The 27,708-nt window shown below is 41.4% G+C and overlaps 1 long non-coding RNA gene across 1 annotated transcript in view; it reads right to left on the reverse strand.

Annotated features, from left to right (window-relative positions):
- LOC101680342 overlaps nt 1-27,708 on the reverse strand; it is a 57,410-nt gene that overhangs the window by 28,727 nt on the left and 975 nt on the right. The gene's annotated exons all lie outside the window — the stretch shown is intronic.

Raw genomic sequence — 27,708 nt, forward strand, 5'->3', positions numbered from 1 at the left:
AGATGAGAAAATGAAACTGTGAATGAAAGAAATTTGGATAGTTTCTAAGTTCTTTCCATTTTTGAAGGTCTATCATCCAAATGATAATGACATTGTAATTTTTTTAAAAGATTTTATTTATTCATTTGACAGAGAGAGATCACAAGTAGATGGAGAGGCAGGCAGAGAGAGAGACAGAGAGAGAGGGAAGCAGGCTCCCTGTTGAGCAGAGAGCCCGATGCGGGACTCAATCCCAGGACCCTGAGATCATGACCCGAGCTGAAGGCAGCGGCTCAACCCACTGAGCCACCCAGGCGCCCAACATTATAATCTTTCAGTGCGTGGTGTAATATTTCAAAGGTCTTTCCTTTGATCGATCCTTTCTGACCCTCACACCAACAACGTGAAGCAGCGAGGAGAGTATTTTATCCACTCTCCACACAGGAAGGAACTAAGATGAAGTGCTGGCCAGGTCACCAGGCTGCTTGGGGACAGAGCAGGGTAAGACAGACTTTCTGTCCTCTACGCCACTGCATTCCATGGCTCAATAAATAAATATTAACTATGGTATCTTATTCTGCTTTGACAGAGGACTAATCCTCAGTGATGAATTCCTGTTTTTGAAAGTTCAAAGTCCTTAGTTCATCAGTTTTCGAGCCATTTGTAGGATCAACAGGGATAGGACACATGATACTGGTAACTTTTTCCAAATTCACAGTTAGAAAAGATGGAGAGTGGGTTTTACTTTTTCAACTTAAAAAAGTCAAGTAGGGGGCACCTGGGTGGCTCAGTGGGTTAAAGCCTTTGCCTTTGGCTCAGGTCATGATCTCAGGGTCCTGGGATCAAGTCCTGTATCCAGCTCTCTGCTCAGCGGGGAGCCTGCTTCCTCCTCTCTCTCTGCCTGCCTCTCTGCCTACTGGTGATCTCTCTGTCAAATAAATAAATAAAATTGTAAAATAAAAAGTCAAGTAGCTAATATGTGAAGCTCTCTTTGACCTGAGACACTTTTCCTTACAATGTTTTGTAAACATTTAGCAATGGTGACTAAGCAACTCCTCTTTGAATTACATATGCTGTGTTAAATATTATTGCTGTGTTTGTGGAAAAGATTCATTTAGGCTTTTTCCACTCTTTTAAAAATGATTGTATCTACTATTCTTGAAGTAGCTCGATGCTAGTTTATAGTTTTATACGCATGTAATAAGAAAACAATGTTATCGGTACAGAAGAGTATAAAATAAATGTGACCTCTATACCCTGTAGCCCAGGCTGACGCTCTCCACACGGGCATTGTTAACAGCTACTGTAGCCGTCACTACTATAATTTAAAAGAATATGCTTATAGTTCTGTTTCTCCATTTATCAGCTTTAGAAAGTGTCTACTGATTTCTGTCTGAGAGATAAGGAAGAATATTTACACTTCCAACTTCTCTAGCTCCTAATTTGTTTTATTTTTTAAAGATTTTACTTGAGAGAGAGCAATAGAGAGACAGAGAGAGCACGGGGGGAGGGGCAGAGGGTGAAGCAGTCTCGAAGCTGGGCAGGGAGCCCAATGTGGGGCTCCACCCAAGGACTCTGGGCTCATGCCCTGAGCCCAAGGTAGACGCTTAGCTGACTGAGCCACGCATGCGTGCCTCTACCTCCTAACTTGTGTTAGTTCTACTATTTATAATTCAGTTGTATTTCTAATTTCTCTAAAAACTGTATTTTAAATTATTCTTTGTAACTTTAAATAATACCCAAACTTCTTCTGGATTTATTTAGTTAGACAAGATGCTCTTATTCCTAGTCACTTAAGAGGTCTACTTTTTTTTTTTTTTTTAAGATTTTTATTTATTGGGCACCTGGGTGGCTCAGTGTGTTAAGCCGCTGCCTTCGGCTCAGGTCATGATCTCAGGGTCCTGGGATCGAGTCCCGCATCGGGCTCTCTGCTTAGCAGGGAGCCTGCTTCCTCCTCTCTCTCTCTCTCTCTCTGCCTGCGTCTCTGCCTACTTGTGATCTCTCTCTGTCAAATAAATAAATAAAATCTTAAAAAAAAAAGATTTTTATTTATTTATTTGAGAGAGAGAGCGAGCATGAGAGGGGAGAAGGTCAGAGGGACAAGCAGACTCCCCATGGAGCTGGGAGCCCGATGCGGGACTCGATCCCGGGACTCCGGGATCATGACCTGATCCGAAGGCAGTCGCTTAACCAACTGAGCCACCCAGGCACCCAAGAGGTCTACTTTTAAGTCTTTGTTTTATGGATAGATTTACACACAGACATCTCTCCATATATACGTGGTCATGGTTTACTATATTTATATTTGGCTCTGTTATTATAATTAAGTCTTCGGAAGATTAAAAGAGTTAATCCCTATAAAGCACTCAGCACAGTGCCAGGCACATAGGTCCTCTGTTATGAAAAACTGAGTAGTGTGGATGAACCTCCATTGAGAAGGAAATGTAATGTTATTCAATTGCAATTCTGCAGCTTAAATGAGAGTCTTCTGAACTTTAAGAACTAAGAGATCCTTTCTCCCTCCTGTCCTTTCCTCCTCTTCCTGCTTTCTTCACTTCCTTTGGGTCATACTCAGATGGCATCCTTCCTGTTTACTTTCTTGGATTACAATTTGTTGGATTACTTCTTTGAGCTTTCGTTTTGTTTCGTAAGGAATCTTGAATGTCTCAAAATGGTCTTCTTTGAGCTTTGGTTTTGTTTTGTAAGAAATCTTGAATGTCTCAAAATGGCCTCAAATTTGATTAGAAGTTTGGCAAAATTTAGAATTCAAAGATCTGTTTGTACCCCCTTAGAACCTGGAAAACATTCTGGTAACGACCCACCAGGGAAGGACTTTGGTCTCTGGTTCCCGATACATCATCACAAGGACCTGGAACAGTGTCTAGCCCACAGTATTCACTCAATATACATGAGTTTTATAAATGATCTGGTGACTCATATTGCTGAGAAGAAATTGCAATCACAGTCTGATTATTTACCCCCCTCTTTGGAAGCATTTAGGGTTTTCTTTTTGTTCTTAAAATTCTAAAATTTTTCCATGCTGCCTACATGTACTTTTGTTTCTTCACTTTTCCTGCTCTGTAATGAGTGGGTTTTGTCAATCTAGAAACTCTTGTGTGTACAGGAAATTTATTTCATTATTTTCTTGACAATTTCATTTTCTCCATGGTCCCCTATACCTTCTGGAATCACCTTTAGAGAAGTATTAGATTTCTTAGAGCTAACTTCCATGCATCTTATTTTTTTCTCATATTTCATGTCATTTTACTTCAACTTCCGGTAACCAACTGGATCTTCTATTGTATTTATATTACCACTTAGAAATCCCATTGAAATTTTGATTTTTACTTTCCAAGAACTCTTTCATGTTGTCGGATTGCAAACTATAATTGTCTTAAAAGTATGCAGATTATAAATTCTTCTGATATGAATTGGCATTTTTATTGCTCTTACTGAAATGGTTTTAAATAGTAATTGTATTAACTGGCTGACACAGGTGTTAAGAATGTGAGTGATCTACACGTGCATCATTCACTAGGGTTATTTTTATTGTTTTATTCTTTAACTGCTTGGATTATCTTTTTCCTCCAGCTTCAGTTATTTATTTTTCTAAGGCTTTCCCTTTTGTATTGTTTTTTCTCCCAAGTCTGAGGTTCCCTGCTGTCCTTTTATACAAATGAATGAGGAACTACACAAATACCTTAATTTAGTATCAGTAGCTGATGTGGGTTTCCTCCTGGGGGGGTTTACATTTGTTTCTCTAAGCTATTTCACTCCAACAGAACACAGCAGTTTCTAAGTAGGTGGAGTTTGTGGACCAGAGGGCTTCCCGGCAGGGTTTCCTGTGGGCAAAGCACAAGCCCCAGATCCCAGAACCCAGAGGTTTCCAGGTTGGGGGGTGGAGGTGCATTTGAAGTCTGGTGATTTCCAGGCTGAGTTTACTACAGAGATGCAGAATTTCTTGGGGAGCCTGGGTGGCTCAGTCATTAAGCATCTGCCTTTGGCTCAGGTCATGGTCCCGGGGTCCAGGGGTCCAGGGGTCCCGGGGTCCCAGGGCCCTGTGATCGAGCCCCACAAGGGGCTCCCTGCTCGGCAGGAAGCCCGCTTCCCCCTCTCCAACTCCCCTGCTTGTGTTCCCTCTCTCGCTGTGTCTCTCTCTCGTCAAATAATAGATAAAATCTTAAAAAAATAATAATAATTTCTTCAGTATCCCCTCCAGACCACACAACCCTCACCAAGAAGGCTCTGTGAGCTGATAGCTTGCCTTCTGGAGGACAGCCGGCTTTTAGCCTGAGGGCAAAGTCTCAGCTGTGAAGCTCTGTTTACACAGGTCAGAGAAAGGGGCCCAGCTGTGCAGAGGGCTGTATACCGCTCCTTAATGAGGCCACTGCCACTGATGATGGCCCCACAGCCCATCATCATATCTTCGTCCTGTCCTCTGGGCAGGCACTCCCTCTGGGGCTCCCTTGGGAAGACACGTGCTCAGTTCTTGTGCCCAGGCCTACAGTTTTCTACACTTTCTCATCAGTCATCTATCTGACTTTTCCCTTTCAGAAATTTCTCAAGACTTCTGGTTTGCTGATGACGCTTTTTCTTGTTTCCTGTGCTGTTATCTCACTCTTCAAAGAATCTTTTCTGTTACTCTGATGGGGATGTGGAAGGTCGGAGAGGTATTCTCTCTCTCTCTCTCACACACACACACACACACACTTAAAAAGATACAATAACACATCCAGTCAATCCTTTGGGGGAAGGTGCGGTTCTATAAATCACCAGAATACAATCCCTGAATTCTTTAGTTGGTCTCAGTGTTTTGCCCAGTTTATGCTTATTAAAAAAACCTTACTACTGAACAATGTGTCAGGAATTACAATTATAAAACCTGAAAACAAAAAAGTTTAAAAATCTGTATCCATAATGGAATATTTGCTCACCGATGCTTTTCCAGTTCCCCCATGCTTGGATTTCGACTTTAATACCCCAACTCCATAGTGCATATGAGGGGCCGCTTTACGTTTTTTTTAAGTAGGCTCCACAGCCAGTGTGGAAACCAATGCAGGGCTTGAATTCACAATCCTGAGGATAAGACGTGAGCTGCTTAAGTGACCGAACCACCCAGGCGCTCCCTCAAGGCATTGTTTCAGGCATAATGCTGAAAGAAGGGCTGTTCTACTCTTCTATTCTCCAGGTATATCAGTGTCATTTGGAGTCTCCTGATTCAGATTCCTTTCCTTAGAAATTCTTTAAGCAAGTGTTAAAGTAAAAAAAAAAAAAATTTATTAAAAAGAAACAGGGACACCTGGGTGGTTCAGTTGGTTAATCATCTGCCTTTGGCTCAGGTCATGATCCCAAGGTCCTGGAATCGAGTCCCGCATTAGGCTCTCTGCTCAGTGGGAAGCCTGTTCCTCCCTCTGCTTGCTGCTCCCCCTGCTTGTGTTCTCTCTCTCTCTGTTAAATAAATAAGTAAATTCTTAAGCATGCGCACGCACACACACACACACACACACCCCACACACACCACAAACAAACAAAAAAAAGCCAAATAGACCCCAAACTCTGAAATTAGCAATATGCTTCCCAGTAGTAAATCCAAGTTTGAATCTGGTGTCTACCAGGCACTAATCCTGCCTTCCAGGCAAATGCCTTCAAACTTTCTAAGTCTTAACTTTCTGAACTTGTAAATGACCATAAAAATAGTACCTGTACCAACACAGCCTGGGTTTGAGAATTAAGATAATGTACACAATTCCCTTAGCACAGTTCCTGACACTTAGTAAGGCTTCATCTGATATTAGCAATTAACATTTCACAAATAATTCACATCTATATTATGGAACAGTTCTGTAATAAAGATTTATTTGAGAGAGAGAGAGAGAGAGAAAGGGGGAGGGGCAGAGGGAAATGGAGACAGAGAATCCCTCGCAGACTCTCTGCTGGGCATGGAGCCTCACCTCACAACCCTGAGATCATGACCTGAGTCAAAACCAAGAGTGGGAAACAACTCACTGAGCCACCCAGGTGCCCTGAGAACAGTTCTGTAATAGATAATCAACCCGGTCTTGTTAAGATATTGGTAAAATAAAGAAAAGTATTAATTCCTTGTTCCATCTGGTTGGTCTTTCGGCATGGGCTTTTTTATCATAATAAAATATATAATAACATAACATTTACCATTTTTATGTGTACCGGTCCCTGGCTTCAAGTACAACCACACTGTAGTGCAACCATCCCACCACCGTCTCCAGAACTGAGACTCTGAACCCATTAAACAACACCCTATTTACCCCTGTCCCTGGCAATTACCATTCCATTTTCTGTCTCTACATGATTACTCTGGATACCTCAGATCGATGGAATCCTACAGTATTTGTCCTTCTGTGACAGCCTTATTTCGTGTAATATCCTCAAGGTTCACTGCAGTATGTGTTAATTTCATTCCTTTTTAAGACTGAATTCTATTCCAGGGCGCCTGGTCGGCTCAGTCGGAACACCATGCAACTCTTGATCTCAGGGTCATTGACTTTGTGGAGTGCAGAGATTACTTAAATAAATAAAAAACTCAAAAAAAAAAAAAAGACTGACTACTATTCCATTGTATGCATAGCCCACATTCTGCTTATCTGCTTATCTGCAGGTGAACACTGGTGACTTGCACTTTTCGGCTGTTACGAACGATGTGGCTATGAACGTGGTGTACACATCCATCCGAGTCCCAGCTTTCCTTCCTTCTGGGTGTGTATATCCAGAAGTGAAAGGGCGAGGTCATGTGGCAGCTGAGGTTTTTCTTCACTCTTCTCATTTGGTAACCCATGTCCATTTGCTTTCTTGTGTTTGAGAGATTTAGGTCATATAACTAGATTTGTTTTCTTTGTGTCACAAAAATGATGATGCATCTTTTCAAAGAGGGGAGACAGAGCCCTTTCCTGGGAGAGAGTCTACCTGTGTTGTACCGCCATGAAAACTCACTCGGCAGATCCACTCACTAGCGCCCAGGGCTCGTCTGGGGATGGGGGTCATCTCCATGGCCCTGTTTACGTAGGACAGAGCACCCTTTCTCCTGCTCACCAGAAACAGTTCTACAAGGCCTAGTCCTCAGTGTCTCCATGAGTAAGAAATTGGTTAGGCAGACTCTGACTTCTCTGTGCAAATTCACTGCCATTTAACAGTGCTGCAAATGGCTTCCGGACACCTGCAATGTGCCAGACACGTGCTAGGTAATGAGGTACAGGGTGCTTGAGGCTTGGCCTCCCAGTTTGGTGGGGAGTTTATGGGGACCCCACCCCCAGCCCCCTCAATGCATAAGAGTTAGGCTGTTTCACACAAGGATAGCAAAAAAGTCGTCCAAGAGTATTTTGGTGTGCTTTGCCAGTGGGAGATCTGGGTTTGGTAGGTTCTGTAACGGGGTCATTTCTGGGCCCTGTAATTCCAAATCAGGAATTTGAGTGGGATAGAACATTTTGAAAGGGATCAGTGTCAGTAAGGGGCAGGCCTTGAAGTCTAAGTTTTATCAGCTTCACAGTAAACCTGCTTCTGGATTTGGGGAGGATTACAAAGATCCTTTACCTCTCAAGCTCTGCTTCAAGAGTCCCATTCTCTGGCATTATTTTCATTCCACAGTTAAGACACTGAAGAGCTTGGTGAGACCAGAAGTGTCTGGATACCCAAGGCCCCACCATCTCCAGCTTCCCAGGGCCCGAGGACTCTGACAGCAAGGAGGAGAAAGAGGTCTTGAAAAAACCCATGCTCATTGGAGACCATCTGGGAAGGTACCAAGTGAAAAACAATTCACTTACTAACTGCCCTGTTACCCAGAGATAAGTCATTGTCCACATTCATGGCCAGAATTCTCTCTCCAGCCTGTTTCACATCCCCTCAGACTGGTAACCTGCGTTTTGAACACAATGCTCAGGAACATTTCCAAAGTCATGCATTTTATAAATGTAATAGACATTTTAAGAATTTTTTTCTTACGAAAAGGAAAAGTAAGACATCCAACCACTATTGCTGACCTGATCCTCCAGGCTCCGCAGACTGATGGTGTCCCCTAAAACGCAGATGCTGCCACCTATAGGAAGAAGCTACAAATACTGCGATGACATTTTAAGAGGCTGCTTGAGATGGCAAACTGTAATGTGAAGGGGGCTAATCTCGTTGTTTTAAATTTTCCTTCCTCTTGCCAGACTGGTTTTCCTCCTCCCTTTAAAAAGTCATTCAAGGAGCTCCTGGCTGGCTCTGTCGGTGAAGCCTCTGCCTTCGTCTCAGGTCCTGATCTCAGGGTCCTGGAATCAAGCTCCAAGTCAGGCTCCCTGTTCAGTGGGGAGCCTGCTTCTTCCTCTTCCTCTGCCATTGCCCCTGCTCCTGCGCTCGCACTCTGTCTCTCTCAAATGAATGAATTTTAAAAACCTTTTAAAAAAATGAAAAGTAGTAACTAGATATCATTTTAGAGAAGCTGCCTTTGCTCACTTTGGATTCTGGAGAGTGTGCATGGAGAAGAGAGTCCCCTCCCCAGAATCACTCCCGGGCTGATGAGAACACCCACGCCTCAGGCAGTCAGGCAGCAGGATGAGACAGTCGAGGCACCAGCTTACCTTATGGCTACGCCCCTATGCGGCAAGCTAGGACTCCATCACACTTCCCAGGGACCAAGGCCTGGCTGGTTCTCAACATGAACCTAAGAAACAAGGGCAACGTGTTCACGTTTTCACCCCATTTTGGCTACACCTCGAGGCAGTTAGCCAATTGCCTCCCGGGGGGCTTCTGTGCAGACTATGGCTGAGGATTTTCCCGTCATGGCCTTCTTTCCACTTATTTAAGGAAAATTTGGAGTATGCCAGGGTAATTGTTTTGCATTAAAGCACCGTAATTCAGCTCCTTTCTGGACTTTGAAAGCATGAAAGTATGAGTCACTTTCTATATAGCAGTGCTAGGAGATGCAAACCGAGTATTATTTCTAAAAAATTGTGATTTCAAGCTGGGTCTTTTTTTGTATTCGCTTGTTAGTTTTCGTCTTAATTGTGACACTCATATTATTGACGGAATGAGAGAATTTGAATCACATTTTGTCCTGAGCACTAATGTCACAAGCTGCTTCCCTATTTCACATGATTTCTTTTACATGTGGGTCATTATTGTTCAGTCTTGCTCTCTTCCACTCCTGAATGCCTGTCTCCCACCCACATATACACTTCCATCTCAGGATCCCAGATCCTTCTTTACGGGTGATCTGGATGTTTTTACATTCTACTTTGTTACTTCTCATACCTTCTATGTGTCCCTCTTTGTATAAGTGTGACTACCTTACACTTGTCCAACACTGGATCCTCCTTCTTAGAATGATATATTCACAGTCTAATTTTTTGCCTTTTCTTGAGTGTGCCCAGAGAGTGAAGAAAGGAGCAGGTCAGCTGGAAGGAAGCATGAGTTGTGGACAAAGAAGGAGAGGAGAAGGTAGAAAGAGAAGACCCTACGCCGTCTCCTCTAAATTTGCATCCAGTCTCCGAAAGCATACTTCGCTTTGAACTCTATGCAGTGCTTGGCACACGAGCTAAGGTCGGATTGCAAAACTGAGTGCTGCGGGCAATTGCCTGGCGTTTCCTACTTTACCCCCTTGGCTCTCCTGTGGAAACTTTACTGTAACACACTACCGCTTGCTTTACAAAATGTTTGCTTATGAAAGTTCTGAGGTGCCAGCAGAGATTTTAGAATTGGAAAGACTTGGTTTTAATTCTCAGCTTTGCTATGGGACCTTGGACAAAGTATACGCCCTCCTGAAGATTCAGTTTTTCCACAGTAAATGTTTCTCTCATGAGAGAAAAGGGAGAAAACGTATGTGAAAACCTGGGCAAAGTGCTCGGCACTTCATACAACCCAGAATTCCAGTTAATCTGTTTACTAGATATTTCCCGAATGTTCGCCACTTGCAGAGGCCTGTCTGCAGGGTGCTGAGCACACGGTGGGGGACGGTGTGCATCCGCGGATGCAGGACTTACATTCCAGCAGGAAAAGCAGATAATAATCATGGAAACAAAGTGTAATTACAGAGGTTGGTTAGCCCAGGAGTAAATAAGCGGGATGCATGGCTCGGGGGTCGCAGGAGGACTTCTCTCTGCGAGGAAAGCCGCGGAAGGCTTCACTGCCACCCGAAGCATGAGAATGAGCAAGTGGAGCCAAGAGCTGTTCAAGGCAGAGGCACGAACATCGTCGGCTCCGAAAGAGACTGTCCACCTCCCTGGTCAACTGACTGGCGACGGGCGCCAGCCCTAGGTGGCCGCCTAATGGGCTCTGGGGCTGGAATCCACAGAGGAATCCCACTTTCAAATCCCTCTTTGTGCGGTTTTGCAACCTGCTAGACTGCTTCCTTTCTACTCTGGCTCCATCTACTGAATGAAAACGACCAGTGCTGCCTAAATTTGTCTATTACAGCTTTGTCCACAATCTTCAATGAAGTGGAAACAGAATACACTTTCCCTGAACATGGTACTTAGTTTTGACTCTGTTAAGCTCTATTTCCCAGCAGAACGAGTTTAAAGGGATTCTGATCATTCCTTCTGAACACATTTGCTTTTTTTTTTTTTCCCAGTGTCCCTTAATAGTAATTAATTACGTTGGCTAGTGTGGCTTATAGAAGCTGCAACCTTCCATTTTGTTTAAAAGAAAACCACAGGTTTGAAAGGGAGTCACTTATGGGGTGCCTGGCTGGCCCAGGCAGTAGAGCATGTGACTCTTGAATTTAGGGTCGTGAGTTTGAGCCCCACATGGATGTAGAGATTACTTAAAAATAAAATCTTAATAAAAAATGGAGTCACTTAGTTAAGGGCTCCATGTGAATACATAAACCAAGATTTAACTATGCCTAAGCTAACTGCAGTTTCAACCCCCAGGCATGTACCCTTTCTTGGCCAACATGAATTTCCTGGTCAGTACTAGGAAATTTACTGATAGAGCTTCTGCTCTGCTTAGGAGGGGTACATTGCCTGAAACAATGTATCCTTTGCTAGTATTTTCCTCTTTTAAAAACCTTTTCTTTTCCCCAGCTCAAAAGAGCTCCTTTCTATTTGCTAGATGGTCTACTGTCCCATTCATGAATCATTCAATAAAGTCAATTTGATCTTTTAAACTACTCAGTTAAATTTTTTTTTTTTTTTTACTCAGTTAAATTTTTGTTGTTTTAACGATTTTCACTGATCCTCAATTACTCTTTTCAATATGCAAAAGTTGCCTTTCTGGCAAACTGCCATTGATAATTATTACCACTATTAGAATCCCAGGGGCTGACCTGGGTCTTGCACATAGCTTATGTGGCTTTCTGGTCCCTGGGACCTCTTTATTCCAGGGACATTGGGTCCACCAGGCTCTCCACATATTTCTAACACTTGGATTTGCATTTCTGGGTGTTTCACTTTACTTCTACCCTCAAGTCTAGGGGTGAGCTTCTTCAGTTCATTAATCCTTTCAGCTAATATTTATTAAATGCTTCCTATGGGCAAACGTTGATTTATTTAAATCAGAGGATTTACTCCACTCTTACTGGGAGTACATTAAAGTTGCTAACCTTCTGAAGAGTATGTTCTGGAAGGTGGGGGAAGGGTAGATATGGAGACAGACAATAAGGAAATAACTCAGTTGGTGGAGTGTCTGCCTTGGGCTCAGGTCATGATCCCGGGATCCTGGGATCGAGCCCCTAGCCTGCTTCTCCCTCCCCTTGCTCCTGTGCTCTCGCTGGCTCTCTCCCCTTCTCAAATACATGAATAAAATCTTTAAAAGAAAATGTGTGAGACAGCCAATAAATGCTGTACAGCACAGGAAAGCAGGGAAGAGGACATAGGGAATGGGGGTGGGCAGTTGCTATTTATGGTTTGCAAAGGCCTCACTAAAAAAAGTAACCTTTGAAAAGACATCTAAAGAAAGTGAGGGAGGGAGGCATGTAGCTGTCTGGAAGGAAAGCCTGATTTCAGGCAGAGGGAAGAGCTGATGAAAAGGGGCAGGAAAGAAATAGGTGAGAGGTAGAAAGTGCAGTCAGGGAGGTAGAACGGACAGGTCCTACCGGGTCTCGTAAGCCATCGTATCTTACTTTTGCACTGAATGAGCTGGGAAGCCATTTATGTACTCTGAGCAGAGGAACTGTATCAGAACCAACAGGATTTAGCTCGTTGGTGAGTCACATATAGAAACTACACCAGATGGAGTTGTTGGACAAAGAAAAATATTTGCATCAAGTAAGGGGATCCAGGGAAGAATTTCCAAAGCCGTGACTCCCTGTGACTCCTTTTATGTAGGGTTAGGAGGAGTATTTCCTGGAGCCCAGTCATTGTAGGGAGAAGTGTGTGAGGTCACACAAGGACCTTAAGGACACAGGCCTAGAAGTCGCATAAATTGTAGGTTATATAAATGAGGCTTGTGTTCCTCCTTGGGTGGAGATTTTAGTATGGTAATGAGGTAAAAAGTACTGTCCATCTCTCCATGGTCCATCTGGGCAGGTGTGAGTCTGGTGTCGAGCCCAAACTGGTCTGGGTGATCTGGGCTGCTGGAGTGCTCCCTCCAGGGAGGAGTTACTGCTGAAGGGATAGTTGTGATTTCCATCAGGGTTGCTTTGGTGGGGAGGGGAGTCTCGGGGGGGGGGTCCTCAGTTTGAGGTAAGAGATACATTATGCTGGGAAGAGTTTAAGGAACAATGTGGGACAAAAGTGGGTGGAGATGAGAAGTAAAGGTGAGGCCTTGGGGTCTAGCTGGGGACAGAATGACATAATCTGATAAATTTTTAATAAAATTTGTGTTGAGAAGAAACAACAGGGAGAGCAGATGCAGAAGCAGAGAGGTTCAATGGGGGGCCAACTGCAGCAGAGAGGTTCAATGGGGGGCCAACTGCAACAATCCAGGCAAGAAAGATGGTGGTTTGCCTCTAGGGTGGTAGCAGATGGAGGGTTAGAAGTAGCCTAATTTTAATACATCCTAGGGGTAGAAATGATGGGATTTACTGACTACATGACAGGATGTGGGATGAGAGATTAAGCAAGGCCCCAAGGATAACTGCAAGGTTTTCAGCCTAAGAAAACCAGAGGACTGAGCTGGGTATAAATTTACGCTTTAGCTGTATATAGGTAAATAAATTTTAAAGCCAGGAGCCTGCATGGGATCTCCCAGCAGAAAGAGGGGAAAATAGAAGGTTTGAGGACCAGTCCTTAAACTGATTTGGGACATTTAGATTTGGGCATATGAGGATAAACCAGCAAAGGAGACAGAAGGACCAGAACCAAGAAACGTGTTCTTGAAAACAAGAGAAGGAAGCATTTGCAGAAGAATACTGACATGACAAATGCCGCTTGCTGACCCTGAAGTAAGAGCACTGAAACTTGACAGTGAGAAGGTCACTGTGGAGGTCAGTGATGACCTTGACTCATGAAGTGATGGAGTGGAAGTCTGACTTTAATAATAATAATCCCTCCAAACACACTCAAAAAAACCCTCAAAATGGAACAGAGACCTAAATGTGAGACCTGAAACCATAAAATTTCTAGAAGAAAACATAGGCAGTAATATCTCGACATTAGCTGTAGAAACATTTTCCTAGATATGTCTCCTTTGGCAAAGGAAATGAAAACAAAATTAAGTTACTGGGACTACACCAAAATAAAAAGTGTTCACACAGTGAGGAAATCATCAACAACTAAAAGACAGCATACTGAATGGGAGAGGATATCTTCTAATGATTTATCAAATAACGGGTTAATATCCGATATATATAAAGAACGTACACAACTCAACACTAAAAAACCAAGTAATCCAATTACAAAATGGGCAGGGGACCTGACCAGACATTTTCCCAAAGACTTACAGATGGCCAATAACACGTGAAATGATGCTCAACATTACTCATCATTAGGGAAATGCAAATCAAAACCACAATGAGATATCACCCTTCACCTGTCAGAATGGCTAAAATCAAAAATACAAGAAACAACAGGTGTGGGCGAGGATGCAGAGAAAGAGGAACCCTCATGCATTGTTGGTGGGAATGCAAACTGGTGCAGCCACTGTGGAAATCAGTATGAAGGTTCCTCATAGATTAAAAATAGAACTACCGTAAGATGCAGTAGTTCCACTACAAGGTATTTATCCAAAGGAAATGAAAACACTAACTCAGAAAGTTATATACACCCCTATATTTACTGCAACACTATTTTTAGTAGCCAACATATGGAAACAGTCCAAGTATTCATCCATAGATAAATGGATAAAGAAAATGTAGTGATAGGGGCGCCTGGGTGGCTCAGTCATTAAATGTCTGCCTTTCACTTGAGTTGTGATCCCAGGGTCCTGGGATCCAGCCCTGCATCGGACTTGCTGTTCAGCGGGGAGCCTGCTTCTCCCTCTCCGACTCCCCTGCTTGTGTTCCCTCTCTTGTTGTCCTCCTCTGTCAAATAAATAAATAAATCTTAAAAAAAAAGGAAATGTAGTGTATATATGAATATATATTGTATATATATATATATACATATATATATATGTATACATATATATATATATATATATATATATATATATACAAATATATATTTGTATATATACAAATGTAGTGTATATATAGTGTATATAAATATATATGTGTGTATATACATATATATAACAGAATATTACTCGGCTGCACAATCATTTTAAGATGATTTTAAACATACAAATGTTTATATGTATATTTATATACTATATACCATATAGGTACATAGTTGATATATTACTGTGTTATATAAAAATTATATATACATAATCATAGTATTACATATAAACATAATTATATATAACATATAATTATATATAATACTATAGTATATAGAATAGAGTATATATGTATAAAATTATATACAGATATATATAATTCATATTCGAGTATTACATAATTTATGTTATTATAATATATATTATATATTTATATATCTGAATGAAGTTGGTTTCCTTATGTGAGGAAAATCTTTTCTAACCATCAAATAGACATCAAGGAATATGTTAGTATATACAAAATAATTTATATATATATATACAAATAAAGTCTTCTTTTTTTTTTTAAAGATTTTATTTATTTATTTGACAGAGAGAAATCACAAGTAGACGGAGAGGCAGGCAGAGAGGGAGAGAGAGAGAGGGAAGCAGGCTCCTGCTGAGCAGAGAGCCCGATGAGGGACTCAATCCCAGGACCCTGAGATCATGATCTGAGCTGAAGGCAGCGGCTTAACCTACTGAGCCACCCAGGTGCCCCATAAATAAAGTCTTCTATATATATATATATATTATATATATATATATATTTATTTATTTATATATTTATATATTATAAATTATATATTATATATAAATTATATATATTATAAATTATATATATATATATATTTATTTATATATTTATATATTATAATATATATATATTATATATATATATATATAATATATATATATAAAGAAGACTTTATTTCTTTGAAAGGGTGAGAATGAGAGAGAACACAAACTAGAGGAGAGGCAGAGGGAGAAGCAGACTCCTCGCTGAGCAGGGAGTCTGACGTGGAGCTTGATTCCAAAGGCACAAGCTTAACCGACTGAATCACCCAGGTATCCCCAAATAATTAATATTTATTTATAATCTGTTAGATCCGGTGATGACACCAAAATCATATCTGATTGCACATATGAGATTTTTTTCTCTTCTCCATCCAAAAACATTGGGCTATTACCTTTTCTTTGGTGTGCAAAGGTTCATATTGACTGATTTGCACGTCAAAGCAGGAAAAACTGGTATAGTTAGAGGAAAATCAAGTACATGGAATCTATGAATTATTTAGGGATGGAAAAAGCACGAGATTTAATGTAAGAAAACCTAGACTGAATTCTTGACCCATCGCTTGCAGCCTCTGTGTCCTTGGGCAAGGTACTCAACCATTCTCGCCCACCTCAGATTTCCATCAGTAAAATAAAAGCAATGATGACGATGACACTCAGGGAGCACATATTAGGTGCCAGGCTAAGTCCTTTACATGTGTTACGTCATCTACTCTTCACATCAACCCTCCGAGGTGAGGACGGCTGTATTCCCAACCTATGGATGAGGAAACAGAGACCTGAGAAGTACTTTGTCCAAGATCACACAGCAAGTAAGAAATGAGCAGAGCCTGAAAGTCTAACTCCAGAGCCCGTGATCTTAACTACTACACTATAGTACTTTATGATCATATAATGGGATGGTCAAAGCACTTAATATATATTCAAATGCTCAGAGCACTTGACACGCGTTATTTTTACTGCATCAGAAAGGGAATCACTGTGGGGCGCCTGGGTGGCTCTGCGGGTTAAAGCCTCTGCCTTCGGCCCGGGTCGTGATCCCAGGGTCCTGGGATCGAGCCCCGAATCGGGCTCTCTGCTCAGTGCAGAGCCTGCTTCTCTCTCTCTCTCTCTCTGCCTGCCTCTCTGCCTACTTGTGTTCTCTGTCAAATAAATAAACAAAATCTTAAAAAAAAAAAAAAAGAAAGGGAATCACTGTAATTAATAGACAGCATCGCAATGTAAAGACAGAAGTACTGACATTGTTCATTAGGGGTCCAGAGAGTCTCGTCCCAGTTTCTCCATAAATTAGCTGAGTGACTGTGACAAGTCACTTAACATCTGGGGTCCAAGTTTTCTCAATGTATACAGATGTTTAAGTACCATTTAGATCCTGCTGGCTAGGAAATGATGCTGTTTTGCCCTTTTAAGCTCTTCTGGATCCAGCTTTCTTTAATGTGCTGGCTCTGAATTTTTTCTCACAGGAGAAATGTTGCATTTTTCTCCTTGTTCCGGCTTCTGAATGCTTTGAGTTCATATACAAGATTATCAAAAAGTGTAACATGCTCAGAAAAATCAGTGAACCATGGAAAGAGGACTCTTGTTTTCTTTTCAAAGACTTGCTTACTTTGTTTTACCCTGTTTTGAGTAGGTAACGCACTGGCATTGTCCAGAAGTTAAAACCCTATCACGAGACACACACTGAGGAGTCTTGCTCCCTTTCCTTGACCCTGTCAACCCTATCCCTACTGTTCTGCTTCTTTTTTTCTTATTTATCCTTCTGGGGTTTATCTATACAAGTTCAAGCCATACGAATGCAAATACTTACCCCCTTTTTTAAAGGGGGAAGCAGGCTCCCTGCTGAGCAGAGAGCCCAATGCAGGGCTCGATCCCAGGACCCTGAGATCATGATCTGAGTCGAAGTCAGAGGCTTTAACCCACTGAGCCACCCAGGTGCCCCTTTTCTCCTCTTTCTTAGACAAAAGATGATACATTATATTCACTCTGTTTTTTTCACTTCACAATACATCTTGGAAATCACTGTGCCTCAGTACACAAAGAGCTTCATTTACTTTTTTTTCAGCTGCGTATTATTCCATTGCAGGGTAGTAGCATAGTTCATTTAATTTTTGAATGAAGGACACTTTTTCTATTTTTCTAATACAGACAGTGATGCTAATAAGTAACACTGGGCACACATCATTTTATATTATATAGCTACACACACAGGACAAACTCCCATGAGTGGGATTCGTGGGTTAAAGGGTAAACGATTTTTGTAATATTATGAATATTATCATATTGCCCTCCACAGAAGTCAGACCATTTTACACACCGACCAGGAGCATAGCAGAGTGTCTGTGCCCCATGGATTCACCAACATTGTGTTGTCAAGTGTTGAATTTTTTTTTAATTAATTTTTTAAAAAGATTTTTATTTATTTATTTGACAGGCAGAGATCACAAGTAGGCAGAGAGGCAGGCAGAGAGAGGGGGGGAACAGGTTCCCTGCTGAGCAGAGAGCCAGATGTGGGGCTCGATCCCAGGACCCTGGGATCATGACCTGAGCCGAAACAGAGGCTTTAACCCACTGAGCCACCCAGGCGCCCCAAGTGTTGAATTTTTATTTAACAGACCATTTATCTGTTACAGAAAATGGGAGGCAGAGTGATTTTAATCTGCTCAAAGATAAAGCTTTTAAAATGAGTTGGGAAGTTGAAAAGCTGGTCAAAATTTAAAGCAAGGTTTGATGGAAATGGATTCTTCACAGCAGACCCCAATCTGAGGCTAGACAGCACAGTAATATTCAGAAACTCCTGTTAAGTGATGACTGACATTGGAAGAGAATAAAAATTTTTAGTAACCCAAAGCTGTAAGTCAATTATCTAAGGAAATTTGGCAATTGCTTTCCAGTTACTCAATCTTAATCCAAAGAAATCACTTGCTGCCCTACTGGAGCCTAGCTTTAACCTATCCCACAATACTGTTAACTGATTTTTTTTTTTAACTCTTGTTTTTTATTCTAGTCTGGTCTGTGCAGGAACGAAGGGCAAGCCAGCCCCAAATATGCCATTGTGACATGCCAATTATTTCAAGCTTCTTCATTAAAAGACTCAGGATGAAATTTTACCGTCTAAAAGAATTTAGATCGTGGACCTGCTCTAGGAAGAGAACCATCACCATAGATACTCACGTTGTCATATGAACAGGGTATGGTTGGCAGGAAGCAGCCTAGCAAGGTCTGTTTGATCAAAGTCCTCTTTTTGTCTCATTGTTATTGAATGGCCTTGGAAAAACATTTGTTCCCCAAAAATTTACTCTTTCTCATCTTCTGGTGGATTGCTTTCTTTGCCTCTGAAATTCCAGACCCCTTACTCCCTTTTCCTTAGTTCAGGAGGACATATATATATATCTCACTTGACTGTCTTTGGAATCTTATGTCTTTGTGGATTCCCTGTAAAACAAAATTCAACTTGACTTTTTCCTGTTGATCTGTTGCATGTCAGTTTAACTCTTAGATCAGTCAGAAGAACCTTGATAGATAGAGTAAAATCTTTCTTCCCCAACACTAGCATATTAACAACTCCAAATTAGTATCTGCCTATTAATTCTAAGGGTGAAATACACATTTAATGTTCTGAACAGGCATCACAGAGCAAAAATGGTAGGAACAAGATAAAAAAGAACCGAAGAAACCCCTTTCTACACTGAGTCACTCTCTCTCTTCACACATAATCATGTACACAGGCATGCGCACGCGCACACACACACACACACGCTGGCATGTGCATTTCTTTCAGATTCAAAGAAAAGAAAATGTGTAGATTCCATTCTATTTTTTCTCTCAGATCTAAAGGTTCATTTTTGACCGAACATAATATAAAATACGTGGTACACTTTCTGTATTTGTATATTTTAAAAACCACTATACTGAAGGCTATCTGGTATCATTTCTTTTGATAACACCCTAAACCTTCATTTAATTTAAATGGAAACTTCAACAAACTTCATTCCTCAGTAAAATGGTAATGATGCTGATACCCACCTCACAGGGCTTTTGTGAAGGTTAAATAACTCAAAACATGTGAAGCACCTAGAAAAGTATTGGAATAGAGTAAGCACTCAATAAATGTTAGCTATTACCATATTTATTCTCTTGTAATACATTCTAGTAACTGCAAAATCTTTGATAGGCACAATGGTAGGCATAATACGTCTTACTTCTTTATGTTGAAGAAAATCTTGAAACCTTAATTAATGAACAGTGATCAGAATCAGCCCAGAAATTAGGAGTGATGATGGAAAGGCTCCTCCAGTGGTTAAAGTTAATGCTGAAATTGTTTGATATTTAAACTCAAATGTGGGAGCAAAATAATGGTCCATCTATATGGCCACTCCCTAATTCTTGGAAACCTGCGAATCTGTTACCTTATATGGCAAAAGGGATTTTTCAGATGTGATTAGAGTTAGGGACCTTGAGAATGGAGGTTATCTTGGATCATCCAGATGGCCCCCAACAAATCACATGAGTTGTTAAAAGCGAAAATTTCTCCTATGATAAAGAAAGTTCAGGGAGGGGCACCTGTCTCAGTCTGAAGAGCATGCAACTCTTGATCTTGGGTCCTGAGTTCAATCTCCCACGTGGGGATAGAGATAACTTAAAATAAATAAATAAATGTTTTAAAAGGTAAAGAAAGATTCAAGGGATGTGATGATATCGGGACTCAACCAGCTGATCAGATATTGACTGGTTTCTTGAAGAAGTGAGCCCAAGAATGTAAGTGGGAAATTTTTTTTTTTTTTTAAAGGTGCCTGGGTGGCTCAGTAGGCTAAGCACCTGCCTTCAGCTCAGGTGATGATCCCAGGATCCTGGGATGGAATCCTGTGACAGGATCTGTGCTGAGCAGGGACTCTGCTTCTCCCTCTGTCCCTCCCACTGGTCATGCTCACTCTCTCGCTCTCACCCTCTCTCAAATAAAGACTGGGGGGGTGGGGGAACAACTCCAGGTGGCTCCCTAGAAGCCAGAAAAGACAAGGAAAAGATTCTCTCCTGCAGATTCTATAAAGGAATGTGGCCCTGGGAGTCCCATTTCAAATCTGACCTACAGAATAGTAACATAATCATTTTGATATGGCTGCAAAAGATTACATCAAGGTAGCAATCTTTTGCAAAGACATAGAACTTTTGGCCATTTACTGAGTGTTTTGTACTAAAAAATTTAAAGTGACACATTGTGAATGAACAGTTCCATAAACCATATATTCTCCTGACTTGGACCCTGTGCACAATACGCCAATCTGCTGTTCTACAAACATTTACGATGACTTAGTCCAGGCCCGAGGCTAAAGAAGACTTTTGAGCTATTGGCAAATCAAATGATCTTTGATTTGAGCTATTGGAAAATCAAGTCACTGGTATCACTCAAGGGCAATGCTCAATCTGTCTCTGCTTCACACAGAGGTGTATAAGTGCACTGAGGGACTTTCATGCCTTGTGAAACTAGTAGATCTTTGGAAACTATTTTGGCAAGAAGTAGTTTGGCCCAAATTTCAGAAATTAAAAACATCCTTCACTGCATTTTTTAAAACTGTAGAGTTGAAAGAATTTCTGGCCATTTTCTCCAACTTAAAACTGAATGAAAATGAATTAACATTGTGCAGTGAGTCTTTTTCAGTAATAACAGTGTGATTAAAGCACTACCAGTCTATGTTACTGACCGCTACTACAGCATAGTCCTGAAAACAAAATATGCCAACACTGAAGTATCAGAAGTCTGTAAATATCTCAGGGTAGTTAACATATATGTAAATCCAATTAGAAACTTTCTATCTATTCATATAGATAAAAATATGTATCTTTATTTATATAATACTTTTATTATGTAAATATACCTATATTCATAAATATATGCTATGTTGTTAGATACTTGTAAGTTTAGAGTTGCTAGACATTCCAAATTGATTTAAATGCTTAGTATTTTTTTAGTGACCATGTTTATCCTTTATAATGCATTTTCCCTGGTCTATTTAATTGGATTTAAATATGTCCCTTTAATTTGACAGCAATAGGGCAAACTATCTTTTGATTGTATCTTTTTATCCTTTTATATCTTTTATAATTTTGATAAATTTCTTCCAAATGTCATAGAATCAGAATATCCGCATCCTCGACGAAAGTCTACTTCTTCATTGGTGCATTTACTTCTGATATATTGGGACTTATTTTCAAGATTTCATTTTATTCTTTAAAAAAAACATGCTTTAAATGATTTTCTCCCTTCTTTCATTCTTTCTTTTGGAACTTTAAGGATGTATTTGTCAGGATCAAGGCTACGCTGCAGTAACAAGAATTCTTCAAGTAAGTATCTTACGCAGCATCGGTGTTACGTTCTCTCCCGTGCTCTCCCGTGAAGTGTTTCAGGAGCGGGCTGGGTTCGCAGTGCAGGGGCTGCAGCACCGATGCTGGGAGGCAACTCTGCCACACGCGGTCTCAGGGAACCCAGGCTGGCAGACCTGCTCTAACCGTCTGTCATCTCTAAGATTTAGCTTCTGTGTTTGCATCTCACGTGATCACCCTGGTTGTTGCCATTTTGCAGCCAGTGGGAGAGGAAAATGGACAGAAGAAAAAACACAGAGCTTCCCCTTAAAAAGGCTACCTGGTTGCACACATCACTTCTACTTGCAGGGCTTTAGCAAAAGCTGTTACAGGGACACACGCACCTGCACGAGCAGCTGGGAAGTGCGGCCTCTGGCTTGTGAGACATGTGTTCAGCTAAAACACAAGATATCCTGTTACCGAAAAGAAAGGGAGAGAAGATTGCGTCGGTAACACTTTTGGTCTTATTGCTGATTAGATGCCGGTTCAATAACGAATTCTACCTTGCTCTTATTTTTCTCTTCTCATGAGACCATAGTTGGTGTTATTATTTTACAACCAGTTATTACTTAAGATTGCTAATTTTCTGCTTATCATTTCTTCTTGCCTCTTAGTCCTTCCTTTTGGTTTCAAGTTCACGGTTCTCGAAGAACACTATATTAGCTGTCTATTGCTGCCTAACAAATTGCTCCAAAGTGGAATGAACAGGAACCACATTTATTTTCTGTTTCTGGACCTGGAGCGGCTGGGCTGGGCCCTCTGCTTCAGAGCCTCAGAGGCCATGGTTGAGGTGCTGGGTGGGTACACAGTCATATGAAGCCTCCGCTGAGGAAGGAGCTGCCTCCCAGCTCCCGCAAATGGCTGCTGACAGGATTCCCGTCTTTACGACTGGATAACTGGATGAAGGTCTCAGTTCCTTGCTGGCTGTTGGCTAGAGGCTGTGGTCAGTTCTTTGCCATGTGAGTGTCCCCAACATGGCAGCTTCTTCACCAAAGCATGTAAACAAGGAAGGCAACAGAGGAAGAGAACCAGCAAGACAAAATTCACAGTCTCTGGAAACACAAGGCACAAAGGACACTGCATCATTTCTGCTGTGTTCTATTTGTCAGAAGCGATCACTAGGTCTGGCCCACGCTCTGGGGCGGGGGTGGGGGGTGGGGCGGTGGGGGGGGTCGTCACACCTCCGTGGGAACGCCGGCAGGTGGGGTCGCAGAGCCCTGTCGGAAGCTGCCTACTAAACAGCCTCCTTGTAGCAGTTCAGGGAGTCTGACAGCAGGAGCTCTATTAATTTTTGTTGGTGTAAAAAGGTCTTAAACATCTTCGTTTCAGTCTCATTCTCTCCTCTGGGAATCCAGACAGAAGTGTGTTAGACCATGTGATATCATCCAACAGCCCAATGATGCCATGGTCTTATGGTTTGCTAGTCTTTTTTATCTTTGAATGTCATTCTGGAAACTTTCTATTGCTGTGTTTTCAGGTTCATTGATCTTTGCTTCTGCGGTGTTACTGACCTCTGACCTTTGTATATTTACACATTTATGACACTTCCACATGGCTCACCATCAGAGGAAAAATAGCATGGAAATCTGATAATATTTAAACCAAGTAATACAGAAAATATGACGTTTCAAACTCTTTGACACAACCAAACACACTACTTAGAGGAAACTTAAATACGTCGAGAAATTAAATACTTCTTACAAAAACTAAACTGAAAATTAATAAAGTAAGTATCTAGATGAAGAAGTTAGAAAAAGAAAAAACAGGTAAATCCCAAGAATGCAGAAAGAAACAAATCATAAAGATAAATGAATAAGGGCCCCTGGAAGTCTCAGTAGGTTAAGTAAGTGATTCTTGATCTCGGATTTGAGCTTCACACTGGGTGTAGAGACCACTTAAAAATAAAGGATAAGATTAGAAAACAAAGATATAGCACAGGACAATCAGGCCAAAGCTGTTATCTGAGAAGACCAATAAACAAACTCTTGCTATGATTATTCAAAGAGAAAAGACTCAGAAAATATATAAGAAATACAAAAGACTCAGAAAATAATATAAAAATTATGAAATGTAGTTATAGCAGAAAAATTTTTAAAAGATAACACTAGGGAAAAAGTTTATGCCAACAGATTTTGAAAATTTTGGTGAAATATACTATTTATTAGAAAATTATAACTTTTTTAAAAGTGGGGAGGGAAGGGGCACCTGGGTGGCTCAGTGGCTTAATAAGCCTCTGCCTTCGGCTCAGGTCATGATCTCAGGGTCCTGGAATCAAGCCCCGTATCAGGCTCTCTGCTCAGTGGGGAGTCTGCTTCTTCCTCTCTCTCTGCCTGCCTCTCTGCCTACTTGTGATCTCTGTCTGTCAAATAAATACATAAAATCTTGGGGTGCCTGGGTGGCTCAGTAGGTTGGAGCCTCTGCCTTCGCCTCAGGTCATGATCTCAGGGTCCTGGGATTGAGCCCCGCATCGGGCTCTCTGCTCAGTGGGGAACCTGCTTCCTCCTCTCTCTCTCTGCCTGCCTCTCTGACTACTTGTAATCTGTCTGTCAAATAAATAGAATCTTTAAAAACAATAAATACATAAAATCTCTAAAAGAAAATAAATAAAGTGGGGAGGGCAGAGAAAGAATCTTAAGCAGGTTCCATGCCCAGTGTGGAGCCGGACAAGTGGCTCAATCTCACAGCCCTAAGATCGTGATTTTGAGCTGAAATCAAGAGTCAGATGCTTAACGAACTGAGCCACCCAGGTGCCCCAAAAGATTATAACTTTTTAAAACAAGCTTTTGAATAAAGAGAGAACATGAATAAACTCTAAGTATAGCAGATGAATAAAGGGAAACATTAAAGTATTTATCCTGTGTTTCCCATACAGGTTCTACTTCAGATCTGTCTGTAGGAGTATGAAGGCCAATCTGTCTATAGGAGTAGGATGGGTGATCAATGGAGAAGGAATGACAGGATTAGAACACTTGTATTTTGCAACCCCACGTGAATTATTCATCACAAGCGGCTAAAAGACCAAAAAAAAAAAAAAAAAAAAAAAAAAGACAACCAACTATTAACATTTGAAGAACATATTAAAAAGTTAAAAAGTATATAAAAAGTAACCTTAACAAAGAAACAGGACCGGAAACTGACCGAGTCACTTGATCCAAGCCTTACTTGCAGATAACAGTTAAAGTTGAAGCTGTGACAGAGGGATTTCTAGTGTGTAAGGCTCCCAAAGGCACCTATGTCAGAGAATGGTTCCTCCAAGGATTGGAGTCCTGGAGGCCAGCTCTAAGTCAGCCGGGTTCAGGCAGCCAACAGAACCTGCGGGGAAGAAGGACACAATGCGGGACCGATAGGCAGTAGAAGGCAGAGGTTGAGGGGAGTTGTGTGTCCAGCTGAGCAGTTTGTTTTAGTCTGTTAATAGATGGGGATGAATTGTCATTCAAGGATTTTCATTAAGAAAGTAACACAATCATATCAGTATCATTTTAATAATTTTATTTGTCAGAGCGAGAGTGCGAGTGCACAAGCAGGGGGAGTGGCAGAGGGAGAGGGAGAAGCAGGGTGTGATATGGGGCTCCATCCCAGGACTCTGGGATCACATGAGCCAAAGGCAGATACTTGACCAACTGAGCCACCCAGGTGTTACAATCAGTATTTTAATGGCATCAGCCTCGGAGCAGTACACAGGATGTTTTAGAGCAAGACAAGACTACAGACAGGAAGGTCAATTAATTTAAATACCAACTATATCTTTAAATTTAGGAAACACACCAATATCATCAACCTTAGCAATAAATACCTGGGGGTAGAGTAATTACTTGGGGTGAAATATACTCAGGTCGCATTTTCCTTCTAAAAAATTCAGAGAACTGCTGACCTTATCCCTAAATTATGTGGACCGTGTAGAATCTTAAGCATCTACTATTGAATACAGTCACATTTACATATGACATGTAAATACATATTAATGACATAAGATAAGTGGGGCACCTGGGTGGCTCAGTCAGTTAACTGTCTGACTCCGGATTTCGGCTCAGGTCATGATCTCAGGGTTATGAGATCAAGGCTCATGTCGGGCTCTGCACTAGGTACGGAGCCTGCTTGAGATTTCTGTCTTTCTCTGCCCCTCATTCTCGCTGTCCCTCTCTCTCTGTCTCAAAAAAAGAACACACACACACAATAAAATTATATATGTGAATATTTAATAAAATATAATAAAATAAAAATATCATTTTTTGTGTTTATGCCCTGGACTTGGGAAGAGGAAGCAGGAAGACCTAGATTTAAACTTTGGATCTACAACTCACTAGCAGTATGATTCCAAGAAAGCCACCACTGGGCACCTCAGTTTCGTCTGTAAAATAAGAGGGCAGGGATGATTTTATTCACTGCTGTGTGTCTAGTACTAGCTTGGTGGTCAATGCACTGCGTATGTCAATAAATAGTTTCTGATCAAAGGCACTTATTGATTAAAGGCATGTCTACGCTACAGGGTTGCTGTGATCAGGAAATGAGATACACACTGTAAAAGTTCCTAATACTCTTAACGGGGACATTATTAAATGGCTGCTTTGTGCCCGGCAATGGGCCGGGTGCTGGGAATATGAAGATGACTAAGACAGCATCCTGACTTTGAGGGGGGACTTCTGTTTAGAGGGGCTCCATAAAGTATGTGCAATGGGGCACACGGTACCACGAAGTGCAGAACAGGTACTCAACAAACACCGAATCTGAATTTTTATGACACGTTTGTTTGCGAAGCCCCCTCATGAACGTTATTCTATTTGAAATAACAGGTACTGTCAGTTTTACAAGAACAGACAGAGGGCTTAGGCAACATTATCTGTTGGGATAAACAGGCACAACTTCATGGGAAAAACAGAATTTGAAAAGAGCTTCAAAATTATGACAGGAGTGAAAGATGGCAGGATGCAAGGTTCTTTTGTTTTGTCTCGTTTTGTTTTTTAAATAGACTCCATGCCCAAGGTGGTGCTTAAACTCATGACCCTGAGATTAGGAGTCATCTGCTCTAAAGACTGAGCCAGCCAGGTGCCCGGGGGAATGGGAGTTTTCTTTTAATTTATATTTATTTGAGAGAAAGAGGGAGAGAAAGAGAGAGCAAGCAAGCACCGGTGAAGGATGGGAGAGGGAGAAATAGACTCCCCACCGAGCAGGGAGCCAGACGCAAGGCTCAATCCCAGGACCCCAGGATCAAGAGCCGAAGGCAGATGCCCAACCAACTGAGCCACCCAGGAGTCCCAGGAGTTTTATAAGATGGACAAATACATAAGCAAAAGCTCTTCCTCGGTAATTCCATATTGCTTTTTAAATCTGTGTTCAGAGACCACATGTTTATAAATCCCCTCTATAATCCTGCTGAATAGCTATTTGTAATCTTTGGGATCAAGACTTACCCATCTTTGAAAATCTGGAGAACGTTATTTCCATCTTTAATTTTCATGTAACTGCTTCATGAATTGTCATGATGGTACTAACAGAAGTTACACAACAACATTCACTTATTCACAAATATTTACTGCCCACTTGATATGCTCCAGGCCCTGTGGCTGGTAGCATGGGGGTTACTAAGAGGAACAATGTATACACACTACCATATGTGCCATAACCCAGCTGAACTGGATTTCTTGGCAGAAGAATATCTGTGCTCCCCGCCCCTCCCATTTTCTTCCTACAGATGAATTCATCTCAGTCTGAAGATTTGCTCTTATATACAAAAAAAAACCCTTAACTGTTCTTTTAAAACCTTCTCTTTCTGGGACGCCTGGGTGGCTCAGTTGGTTAAGCAGCTGCCTTCGGCTCAGGTCATGATCCCAGCGTCCTGGGATTGAGTCCCACATGGGGCTCCTTGCTCAGCGGGGAACCTGCTTCTCCCTCTGCCTCTGTCTGCCTGTGCTTGCTCTCTCCCTGCCCTCTCTCTGATAAATAAATAAAATCTTTAAAAAAAAAATAAAAAAAAAAAATAAAACCTTCTCTTTCCGACTAACTTGTCTGGGTTTGTGGTCCCTTTCCAGCCTGAAAATTTCTCTCTTTAAGGGAAGA

Source organism: Mustela putorius, unplaced genomic scaffold, assembly GCF_011764305.1.
Source record: "Mustela putorius furo isolate JIRA1106 unplaced genomic scaffold, ASM1176430v1.1 tig00000198_pilon_pilon_pilon, whole genome shotgun sequence".
In the NCBI taxonomy this organism is placed as follows: Eukaryota; Metazoa; Chordata; class Mammalia; order Carnivora; family Mustelidae; genus Mustela; species Mustela putorius.